This window comes from Chanodichthys erythropterus, chromosome 15, assembly GCF_024489055.1.
Source record: "Chanodichthys erythropterus isolate Z2021 chromosome 15, ASM2448905v1, whole genome shotgun sequence".
NCBI classification, from domain to species: Eukaryota; Metazoa; Chordata; class Actinopteri; order Cypriniformes; family Xenocyprididae; genus Chanodichthys; species Chanodichthys erythropterus.
The window spans coordinates 31,526,573-31,538,387 of NC_090235.1; positions in this window are offsets into that span (position 1 = coordinate 31,526,573).

Here is an 11,815-nt window from a genome sequence, read left to right on the forward strand (position 1 = left end):
TTATTTTAATTAGTGTTTGACTTGATTGCCTGTTTGGATTGTTTATTGTGTTTGATCATCTTGCCTACTTGACTTCAGCCCTTGGATTATCCCTTTGCCTGTTTGCCTATTGGACTGTGGTTTTTATTGAGGTTTTGACCTTTTGCCTGGCTTCACAATCCTATTTTGGACTGTTCTAGTTAAACTTTGGCACATGGATTCTTCTAACACGGCTTCAGCATCCTTATTACAATATTCTAAATGAATATTAATGAATATGGTTAGCTAAATTATTTGAAATAAAACAAATATTCAGGGGGTTGACTTGATCCTACTGAATGTATTGTTCCTGCATATCCTAGTATACAAACAATATATTAAAGTGCCCCTATTATGAATTTTTGAAAACTACCTTTCATGTACTGTTGTGTGTAACATAGCTCTAAGTGAATTAAAACATACTGTAAAGTTTTAAATCTGAAAGTGCACCTTATATAAAGTTATTGTGTCTCAAAATTAAGAGTCGACTCTGAGTCAATAAAACAAGTTATTTGTAAAACGAATTCCAAGCCATTTCGTTGTGAAGTCAAGATGAAACATTAGCATATTGCCCGCCCACTTATTGTGCATGCAGACACCAGGGAAAATTAATTTTTTCAACAATACCACAGCAGTACAATCTTTTGTTTTACTCCAGTCATTTTATTGACAACTGTATATCAAACCTTGGGGAGTTTAAGGCAGGATTGACAAAACGCTTGGCTTAAAATATGGATCAATACCCAGTTTATTTGGACCAGCTTGCTCCTTTGAATCTCAACCTGTAAGTATGATTAATAACTGATGTTTATATTTTCTAGTAATCGTTCAAAATTCATAGTTTTGTATGTTTTGTTGTGTAACGTACACCCTAGTCCGTATGTCTCCTGCTAACCAGCTAACTCACGTTTCTGTAGTTCTACTATTCAAATATGGGTCCAATATTGTCTAAAAATGTGTCGATTAATGCAGCTTGTCTGTCTTATTACTTGGAGTAATGATCAAGGATGGAGCATGACTTTTATATACAAAGTCTAATGCATTATCAGCTATTCACGTTTGTGCTTGGTTAACGTGGGAGATTACAACATAGCTGTGTGTCCGGTTCGCTTACATTGGCGTGCGATATTTGCATAACGCACCCCTCCCCTAACCGGGGCATATAAAAGGAGGAGGAGATGCAATCGCACTCTGTCTTTCGCTTCGGAGGCAAGCTTTGGTGTCCTACAAGCTGGAGAAGATCTTCAAACAAGCAGAAATCTCTTTCTGCACTGCACGACACTGCAGCGAGTCCGAGAGCTTCCGGGTCCGGGCAGGAACAACGGCTGTGAGACAGCGTTCCGCTGTAATTCCAAGTGGTTTGGTCTGCGATTTGGCCCGGGTCCCTTGTGTGTGTCTTTCACACTCTCGTGACACTCCCTGTGTGTCTCATTCATGAAAGAGCTGTGATTTCCCCTTCTACCAGACTTTACAGACGAACCCTGCATCTGGGCAGATGTCATTTTGTCTGTGCGCTACTGGATGTGGTCGTTCCCTGGTCCCTGCTGATGGGCACAATCGCTGTATCACGTGTTTGTGCATTCAGCACGCTGAGGCAGCGTTTGTAGATGGTTCATGTTCTCATTGTGGGAACATGACTATCGTGGTGCTGAGGTCGAGACTCTTGTTCCTTGGTTCTCAGGGAGCGGGGTCCCCTCCCCTATGCCCTGTGCGGCCGCTTTCTCTGGCTCCGGTCAGAGTGACGGTTCGTCGGCGTGGAACTGGACTCGGTCGCTCAGACTGCGCAACTCACCGAGGAGCGCGTCCAGTCAGTGTTGAACTGCCTAAGTACGCTAGTGCAGGACAGTGGCCCCACTGAAAATGTTTCAGAGGCTCCTTGGGCATATGGCATCCACAGCCGCAGTCACACCGCTCGGATTGCTTCATACGAGGCCGCTCCAACACTGGCTCCAGGGTCGGGTCCCGAGATGGGCGTGGCAACGCGGCACGTTCCGTGTCCCTGTGACACAGAGCTGCTGCTGTGCCCTCATTCGATGGTCAGACCCCTCATTCCTGCGGGCAGGAGTTCCCCTCGAACAGGTGTCCAGGCATGCTGTGGTCCACACAGACACCTCGACCTCAGGGTGGGGTGCCACGTACAACAGGCATGCAGCTTCGGGTCTTTGGACGGGGCATCAGCTGCATTGGCATATCAATTGCCTCTAGTTGCTGGCAGTTCGTCTTGCGCTGGGCCACTTCAAGGAGATGCTGACAGGCAAGCACGTTCTAGTCCGTTCAGACAACATCGCGACCGTGGCGTACATCAACCATCAGGGTGGTCTACGCTCCCGCCACATGTCGCAACTCGCCCGCCATATCTTGTTATGGAGTCAGAAGCATCTGAGGTTGCTTCATGCCATTCATGTCCCAGGTGTGCTCAACCGTGCAGCCGACGAGCTCTCACGGCAGCCTCCACTTGCGGGCGAATGGAGACTCCATCACCAGGTGGTCCAACTGATTTGGCAGTACTTCGGCGAGGCTCAGATAGATCTGTTTGCCTCCCAGGAGAATGCTCAGTGCCAGTGGTTTTATTCTCTGACCGCAGGTACTCTCGGCACGGATGCTCTGGCACACAGTTGGCCCCGGGGTTTTCGCAAGTATGCGTTTCCCCCAGTGAGCCTTCTTGCACAACTCTTGTGCAAAGTCAGGGAGGACGGGGAGCAGGTCTTGTTGGTGGCCCCTTATTAGCCCACCCGGACATGGTTTTCGGACCTAATGCTCCTCACGACAGCCCCTCCTTGGCCAATTCCTCTGAGGAAGGACCTTCTGACTCAGAGAGGGGGCACCCTGTGGCACCCGCGTCCCGACCTGTGGAACCTCCACGTGTGGTCCCTGGACGGGATGCGGAGGTTCTAAGTGGTCTCCCGCAAGCGGTTGTAGACACTATCACTTCCGCTAGAGCTCATTCCACTAGGAGCCTCTATGCGTTGAAGTGGAACCTGTTCGTTGAATGGTGGGATCCGTGCTTTCCTTCCTGCAAGAGTTGTCTGTTGGTTGGGTTCCATATGTTGCAATCCCTCTAAGTGTGTGATTCCATATGTGTGTTGTCCACGGTTACTCCCTACGATGAGCCCGTGTCTTTCCATTAGTAGAGTTTTCTGCTATCACCTGTCAGATGAGTCTCCCCCTACTCAGGTGGAGCCATCCCAGGGACTCGTATGCATTTAGGCCATATGTTCCACGTAAATTCCTTCCCCACTGGGTAGGTAGTGGTTCCGCAGCGTCCCCTACGGGTTCGCTTCCTCAGTGTAGTCTAGTTTACTTAGTGGGTATATCGGAACAGCAGTAGACTTCCCGGCGTAAGCTCGCCCCCTTCTCCGTCCCTTTGTGTGCGACAGGCGGCTAGAGCCTGCGCTGGGCACTGGAAGGGTTTTTTTAACTGTGGCGTTTTATTTGTGATCCCAATTCGTCGGTCACTACCGACGTACGTCGAACGTGACCGACTGAAAGGGAACGTCTCGGTTACGTATGTAACCCTTGTTCCCTGAAGGAGGGAACGGAGACATATGTCCCGTCGCCACAGTTTCTGTACCCTTGCTGCAGTGCGGACACCTGTTGTCTCCTCAGCAAAAACCAGAGTGCGATTGCATCTCCTCCCCCTTTTAAATGCCCCGGTTAGGGGAAGGGTGCGTTATGCAAATATTGCACGCCAATGTCCATTGGCTTGTTTTAGTTTTCTCAAAGCTGATAGGGGCTCTCTAGCAATATCCCAATTCGGTGGTCACTACTGACGTACGTCTCTGTTCCCTCCTTCAGGGCACGAGGGTTACATACATAACTAAGACTTTTTTTTTTTGATACAAGCTTGACTGACGTGACCTGCCAGAACTGACGCTAACGCTAATATCCCCCAACACAAACTGAGTGTGAAAACCTGAATGCCATTTTTCCACAAAATGCAGTTACCTGAATGACCTGATTTTTTTTATTTTTTTATAAATAAATGGGGGAAGCTTACACCCGTAGCAGCAGCAAATCTGATACAACAAGCATGTTATAGCGCATTTAGTTAGTGATTAGCAGCAATCTAGTCGGGGAAGCATACACCCATTGCCTAATATAAAATTATTATTATTTTATTTTAATTTTTTATCTCTTCTCTCTTCTATTGGGGGAAGCTTACACCCCTAGTGGCATCAATATGTTACAACAAGCATGTTGTAAATCACAGACTAGTATTAAAGTAGTGGTAGTCAGGTTGGGGAAGCATACACCCGCAGCAATAACTCTGAGTTAGATGCAGCGTGCAGCTAAGAAATGAAATGCAGTGCTTCCTCATCATGAGCACGATTTCTGCTCCAGTCGAGCCGATTGCTTTGGCTACGAAAGAGAAGATGGTGACTCCCATGATATCACACTCCTTACAGGACCATCAAGTTCGACATTGTTAGGGTTGAATAAGAAACCTTAGGACTGGTTGTGAGTTTGCTACTTGCCTTCTCTCTTTCCTTCTCTACTTCCACTCTTGTACATACGTGTGTATATTCTTGTATATATATTTAGACGTTTAACCTCTGTATTCGTAGTTTGCATATATTAAAACGTTATTCACGCTCGATTGTTCTGTTTGTTCTTTCAACTGAAGACCAAGTCACTTTAACGTTTTTTCGATCGCTTTATGCTTTGATGCTATAATAGCAAGTTATTTTCATGGCCAGAGAATAACTCCGTTCATAATATTCTATGAGAAGCAACGGTTTGCTGGACAAACTGGTAGTTTCTCTAAATAATTATTGAACCTGAACTAATCATATATGTAATTAATTATAATTTGTTGTAATTGATTCACAATATACGTTTAATTCCCCCTTGGGTCAATATGTGCATAATAATTCATAAGTATTTATGAATTATTATATTCATATTTCATCCATAAATTGATTAATAACTGTAGTAAATCGTTACACTAAACTTTCCTGTATCCCACCTCAATATCAGCAAAAGTGTTCTGCAATTCAATATGAACCCAATAAGTACATTGTACTTATTTTTTGATGTAATTACATAGTAGTTAAGGCCACTTAATATAAAGTGGGACCGCCATTTTTTACTTTGTTAATAGTTATGGCGAAAAAGTCTGTACACATCTGGCCTAAATGTTTATCGTTTTAGAGGTTTTCAGCTTAGCTTGGCATGCTGTGCCCCTACATAAAGTATAACAATAACGCTTCTATCAAGTCTTATAAATAACGCAAACAAAGGTGACACTTACCATAGAGAAACGTCCTGCTCCAGTTTCTGGTTGATCGATTACTTCAGACATTTCATTGTCGAACTCGGGCTCAAATTGATGCAGTAAAATTGATGCCATCTTTTCTGTTCATACACCGTATACAATGTCTTGCAAATTGATAGCTGTCATTCAGTTATTGCAATGGGCATTTCTTTTCTGGCAAGCGGTTGGCGCGGTAGACTAATCACAAAGGATTGGGCCATCTGACCAATCAGAGAAGTGTAGACTCACAGAAAGGAGGGGTTTAGAGAGACTGATACTTCAAACTACTTCTAACGAATCATTTGAGAATCATACATAATATTGTAAAAAAAATTCAGGGTCGGTAATGGTCAGGGATGGCCAGTATTTAAGATACATGTATTTCAAATACAAAATAGTATTTTGTAATTTGTATTTGATAGGGTTGATGAAAATGACTTCGTATTTTGTATCAAAATACTTTAGTTTTTTGTATTTTTGTAGTTTTAAAACACTGTAAAATACTTTGTAAGAAGTCTACTGCCACAGTCACCATCTGTCTCACCTTCCCCGGTCTCCACTTCCCAGCATCCCTTCGGATCCACACCTGCACCCAGTCATCTCATCTCTTCTCATCACATGGGCCGTTTCTCAAAACCAAGTTCGCAAACTTCGGACTCACGTCCTTGGTAGTTAGGACTTGGCAAGTTTGACTCAGGAGAACGAACTCCCGTGGACCGGAGAACACAAGTCCGGTGATTCCGCAAATGGAACAGCAGCGTTCTTGATAACGTCACTCAGCTCGCTCTGGCTTCTCCAGTTAACTCTTTATGTATATTTTAGCCAACAATACAACTAAATTTCTTATAAAACACCACTCTGCCTCTTTTCGTTTTATTTAAAAAAAAAAAAAAAAAACATATTAATAGTCTCAGGCAAAAAGTGATTGATTATCTGCAATGTGCATATATTTACAACAAAACGAAATATTAAACAACCCTGCCTCTTTTCGTATATATATTTCAAAAATATTAAATGTACTATTTGTGCATACTCTGATTAAAGGGATAGTTCACCCAAAAATGAAAATTTGATGTTTATCAGCTTACCCCCAGTGCATCCAAGATGTAGGTGACATTTTTTCTTCAGGCGATCACAAATGATGATTTTTAACTGCAACCGCTGCCCTTTGTCATTCAAATAATTGCAGTAGATGGGAACTTCATCTATAAGAGTGCATAAACCTTGCTTAGACAAATCCAAATGAAACCCTGCGGCTCGTGACGACACATTAATGTCCTAAGACACGAAACGATCGGTTTGTGAGAGAAACCGAAAAGTATTTATATCATTTTTTACCTCTAATACACCACTATGTCCAACTCCATTCAGCTTCCTGCTAGTGAGGTCAAAAAACGCGTTGTGATGACGGAAGTGATGTCTCGCCCATATACTTCAATGAGCGCGAGACATCACTTCCATTGTCAGAGCACGATCAGACCTCACTCACCGGAAGCTGAACGGAGTTGGACATAGTGGTGTATTAGAGGTAAAAAATGATATAAATACTGTTCGGTTTCTCACACAAACCGATCGTTTCGTGTCTTAGGACATCAATGTGTCGTCACGAGCCGCAGGGTTTCATTTGGATTTGTCTAAGCAAGGTTTATGCACTCTTATAGATGAAGTTCCCATCTACTGCAATTATTTGAATGACAAAGGGCAACGGTTGCAGTTAAAAATCATCATTTGTGATCACCTGAAGAAAAAATGTCACCTACATCTTGGATGCACTGGGGGTAAGCAGATAAACATCAAATTTTCATTTTTGGGTGAACTATCCCTTTAACTTCACTGTAATAAAATGAAATAGGCTATAACATAAAACAAAACCATGTCTCTATTTGTTTTATGTCAGTTTTAATGATCAAAAATAGCCATTATAAAAAGGTAAGAATATACAATAAGAAATAAAGCAAACAATTCAGTCAAGCGTACAAAATCAGCGCTTTAGTAGGATACAAAAGTTAAATAGCCATATATAAAGTTATGAAACGTCACGTTGCCCTCAGCCAAAACGGAGCCAGGGGCAAACATCAGAAGGACTAGCCGAGGTAGGTAACACTTTACAATAACAGTACATGAATAACCATGAACTAATACCTGACTTAATAGTTACTTCAACATGAAATCAAGATTAGTTAAGATATGAACTAATGAAGAGTGATCCTTAACTACGACAGGAGTCATAGGGATTCATGCATGAAAACAGAAGCCTTAACTATGCGTTAATACATGTTTGATAATTAATGCATTAATTAACATTTAGGGTAAACTAAATCAAACAGTCTCTATAAGAAGGAATAATACATATTTGGACTTTGAAATAAATTTAAACAATTTATTATTGTCAGAATTTAAACTACTGACATCCGCAGCTTCATTATAAACATCACTGAAAGGCACAGGATTAGTTTGCAATTATTTTCACTTATCCTCCTTATCAAACATATAAAATACTAAATACACTATTTATCTTAAAAGGTCTTAATCTGTTTTGTGATATTCTTTCCTATCAAACTAAACTACTGTTACTTATATCAGTTCCTGAGGAATCGGTTCCCAAAAAAAATAACCAAACAGGAAACATGAACTAAGGTCAGGGAGCATTTGCTGGGATCAGATTCAGAAGTTCACTCTCCATCCATACGCAGGCCGTGATCATATACTGTACCTCCATTCTCTGACTTTTTGAAAAGTCACACAACATCACTTAACTGGGCTGAATACTTATATAGTTGTGTTAGTACAAGTGTATTTGATAGTAAGTTAATGATAATCATGAGCTGAATTTGGTAAGTAGTTAACAGTGAATTAATTATGATTGTAATTAAACCAGCACATTCTCACCTGAAAAACTCTTAAAACTACATATTATGACATATAAACAGTAATATGTTTAAATTATGTGGGGTTTCTCCTTTACTATTGACGCTTGCTGGTAAGTGCGAGATGCATTCTGGGATACCTGGCTGTCTCAAGTCTGCACAAGTCACCTCTTGATACATCCTCGATAAAAGGGGCGGATCAAGAACAGATCTGGGAATTTGAACTGAACTTGGCTAGATGCGAACTTTGAATTGGAACAGTACTTGGACAGCGACTGATGACGTTTCACAAGTCCACAAGAACACAAGTACAGACAAGTACACATATTGAGAAACGGCCATAGATTCCCTACACCTGCACATCCTCATCAGCACTTCCTTTAAAGACTCACTCCTCCTGCACTCCTTTATCTGTCCTCGTCTTTGGTTATGTTGGTTGTTTCTGTTCCAGTTTGAGTGTGTTGTATTATAGTTATTGGTGAATAAACCTTTGCTGCTACAACTTGATCCTGCTTCCTCTCTACGTTTACAACCAGCCCTGACAGAAGGACAGACCTCAAAGATATGGATCATACCGCAGCAAACGACTCTCTCATGGCTGAGGACCGCTTGTGCGGACTACAGCAGAAGGGCTGGTCGTTGGAGAGGTATGTGGAGGAGTTTCTGGAGGTCTCTTATCAGGTGGGTTGGCCTGATGTTTCTCTCAATGCTTGTTTTCTGATGGGTCTGGATGAAGATACTATTCGCTATCGTGAACCTGCTTGTGAATTCTCACTAGTCGAATCGATAAATCTTGTTCTTTATTTAAACAGTTCTAATGTTGAAGTTGAAGAAGTTAAAGTATAAACGTATCCTCCTCGTCCAGTCCCATCAGAAACAAACAAGCCCTCAGACAAGATGGCCGCCGCCACGCCTGAGCCCTCAGCCAAGATGACCGCCGCCACGCCTGAGCCCTCAGACAAGATGGCCGCTGCCAAAAAAGACAGAACCAGACTCCGATCCAGTTCCTGAGTCAGCTCCAGACTCCGCTCCAGTTCCCACTCCAGTTCCCGAGTCCGCTCCAGCCCACAAGCCCGCTCCACCCCACGAGCCCGCTCCACTCCACGAGCCCACTCCAGCCCATGAGCCTGCTCCAGGCTCCGTGCCAGCCCATAGGCCCTTTCAAGAGTCTATGCTAGCCAAAACACCCAGAGTATTTTTTTAGCGGGGGGGGGGGGCTATCTGTCCCCGAACTTGGTGGCCGAGCCTGGGGTTAGGGCCAAGGCCATGGCCATAGGAACCTACCCTGCCATGGCATCCCAGGTGGCTAGCACCGCCAGAGTGTCTCAAGGGGTCTGCACCTCCGTGGCCTCCTGAGTGGCCAACTTTCGTTTCCTATTTGGCAATTTGTTACATGTTACTAACTCTGTGCCACATTAGTATTATAAGAATGTAGAAGGTTCTTTTCTCATTCATCCAATCCAGTGTCTTATGCTAATATCTTGCTACAGAACAAAGACTCGTAAAACTTCCCTCTGAGGGGGCAACTCCTTATTGGCTCAGACACCTTAAGAGGGTGTGACATCTTCACCCCCTATATTCACTGATCACAAGATCAAGTTTTTTTTTTTTTTTTTCCTCTCTTCTTCTCTTTTACTGACAAACGGTGACGTCAAGATGACGCTTTAAGAAGCTAGAAGCTTCTAAGGAACCCCAAGCTTGTGCCAGGCCTCAGCCTAGGCCTTCCATTCACCAAAGATCCTCTGAATCCAACTGGTTCTCTTTCATCAAGACAATATCAGCAATGATTCAATGGAAGCCTCCACAAATTGCATCAGGACAATTTTAATTCAACTTAGAGAGACATGCAAGTATCAAACTTAGTCTCATTATCGGATACATTGAGTATCCCTTACAGAAAAAACACATGAACTTCACATGTGCAAAAACACATGTGGTCACATGTGACCACATGCACATGTGATTTTTGCACATGTGAAATTTAACATGTGAAAACATGTGAAGTTCATGTGTTTTTTCTGTAAGGGATCCTTACCCCTTTTAAAGAAGGGCCTGTTAAAACTAAACTGATGGTTTGCTCAAGGCTGTTGATTTGCTGAATGTCAAACAGTGCTGTAACTTCTTGCTTTCCTGTACTCTGCTTTAGCTCTCTCTCTCTCTCGGTAAACTGTATCAAAGACTATAGAATAACACAAGACGAGTCACTCGTATAGTTTTGAATGGGAGAAAGTGTAACGCGCAATATGGCGGAATAAGTCCCGCCTTCTAAATAAGAGCCAATCGCCGACTGGTAAAGTCATTGCATCACTTCAGCGACCGTTAGAATTGCTGGTTTCTATAGAAACAATCAGACGCATTTAGGTCTGCGCATGCGCATTAGCTTGATCCAGCCTGAAAAATACAGTTTTTTGTCATGATTCGAGCATTTAGAAACTAAATTTATGAGCCAGTTGTTGTTAAATTTCATTAGTGATTTAAAATATGAAATTTAATCGTAAGGTTGGCGAACAGTTTTGGAGAATTTGATGTTTCCCCATTCAAAGAGATAGGGCATGATTCTCAGGATGCCCGAGAGGCATTTCAAAGATGGCCGCCAAGTGAAATGACTTGTCTTAAAGGGACTTTGACTGTATGCATGTATGTGCGTGAATGTTAGAGTAGTTTAAGTGTTTAGTCTAGTTAATAAAGTGTCGTTCATGTCACATGTAAAGTTGTCTGTGTTTTGAGCTCATATACTGGATTCCCTATTCATGTCGAACCTAACTTACAGGCTCTTAGTAGTACTGTACAATAAGATTGTTATTTCACATAATTCTAAGAAATGGTCATTTCCAGGTTAATAAACAATTAACACTGTGTGTTCATTGGACAACGGGTTAATTGATTGTAATATTAATTTTATTACATTAAGTTAATTTTATCAATTGATCAAAATATTAATCATTAATTATAACTAGTTATGATTAATTATTCATATTTATTTTGAGCTAATTTGATACAGTTTATTTTGTCCAGAAACAGTATAAATGATGTCTAAATGAGACCTTATAAGATGTTGAAAATATGTCCACAAAGACCACATTTAAACTAGGTTTTAACGTAATACAGAGGTTCCATGAATGTCTATCGGACGTTCAGCAGACGTCATAAAAAGATGTCATAACTTTCATTCTGGCTTCTCAGTGGGCGTCTTTTGGATGTTCAATATGTATGTCAATGCTGAACGGTGAAAAGACGTCTAGAAAGGACGACGCGAAAACTTTCATTCTGGCTCCTCAGTGGATGTCTTTTGGATGTTCAATATGTATGTCACTTGGATGTCAAAACAGAACGGTGAAAAGATGTCTAGAAAGGATGACACAAAAACTTTCATTCTTGTTCCTCAGTGGACGTCCTTTGAATGTTCAATATGTATGTCACTTGGATGTCAATACTGAACGGTGAAAAGACGTCTAAGACCTGTTTGTTCATGAATTAGCATTAAATTAATAAATAAAATTACAATATACAAGAATAATAGATATACAGATAATTTGTATCTTCTCTTATTCACTGGGACTTCTCAGAATGAAACCAGAGCATCTTTTAAATTTCAACTCTTAAGCATGGATGTTTGTCTTCTTTGTAATACTGCCATCCATTTGCAGAGGTTATTGACATATCTGATAACTTAAAA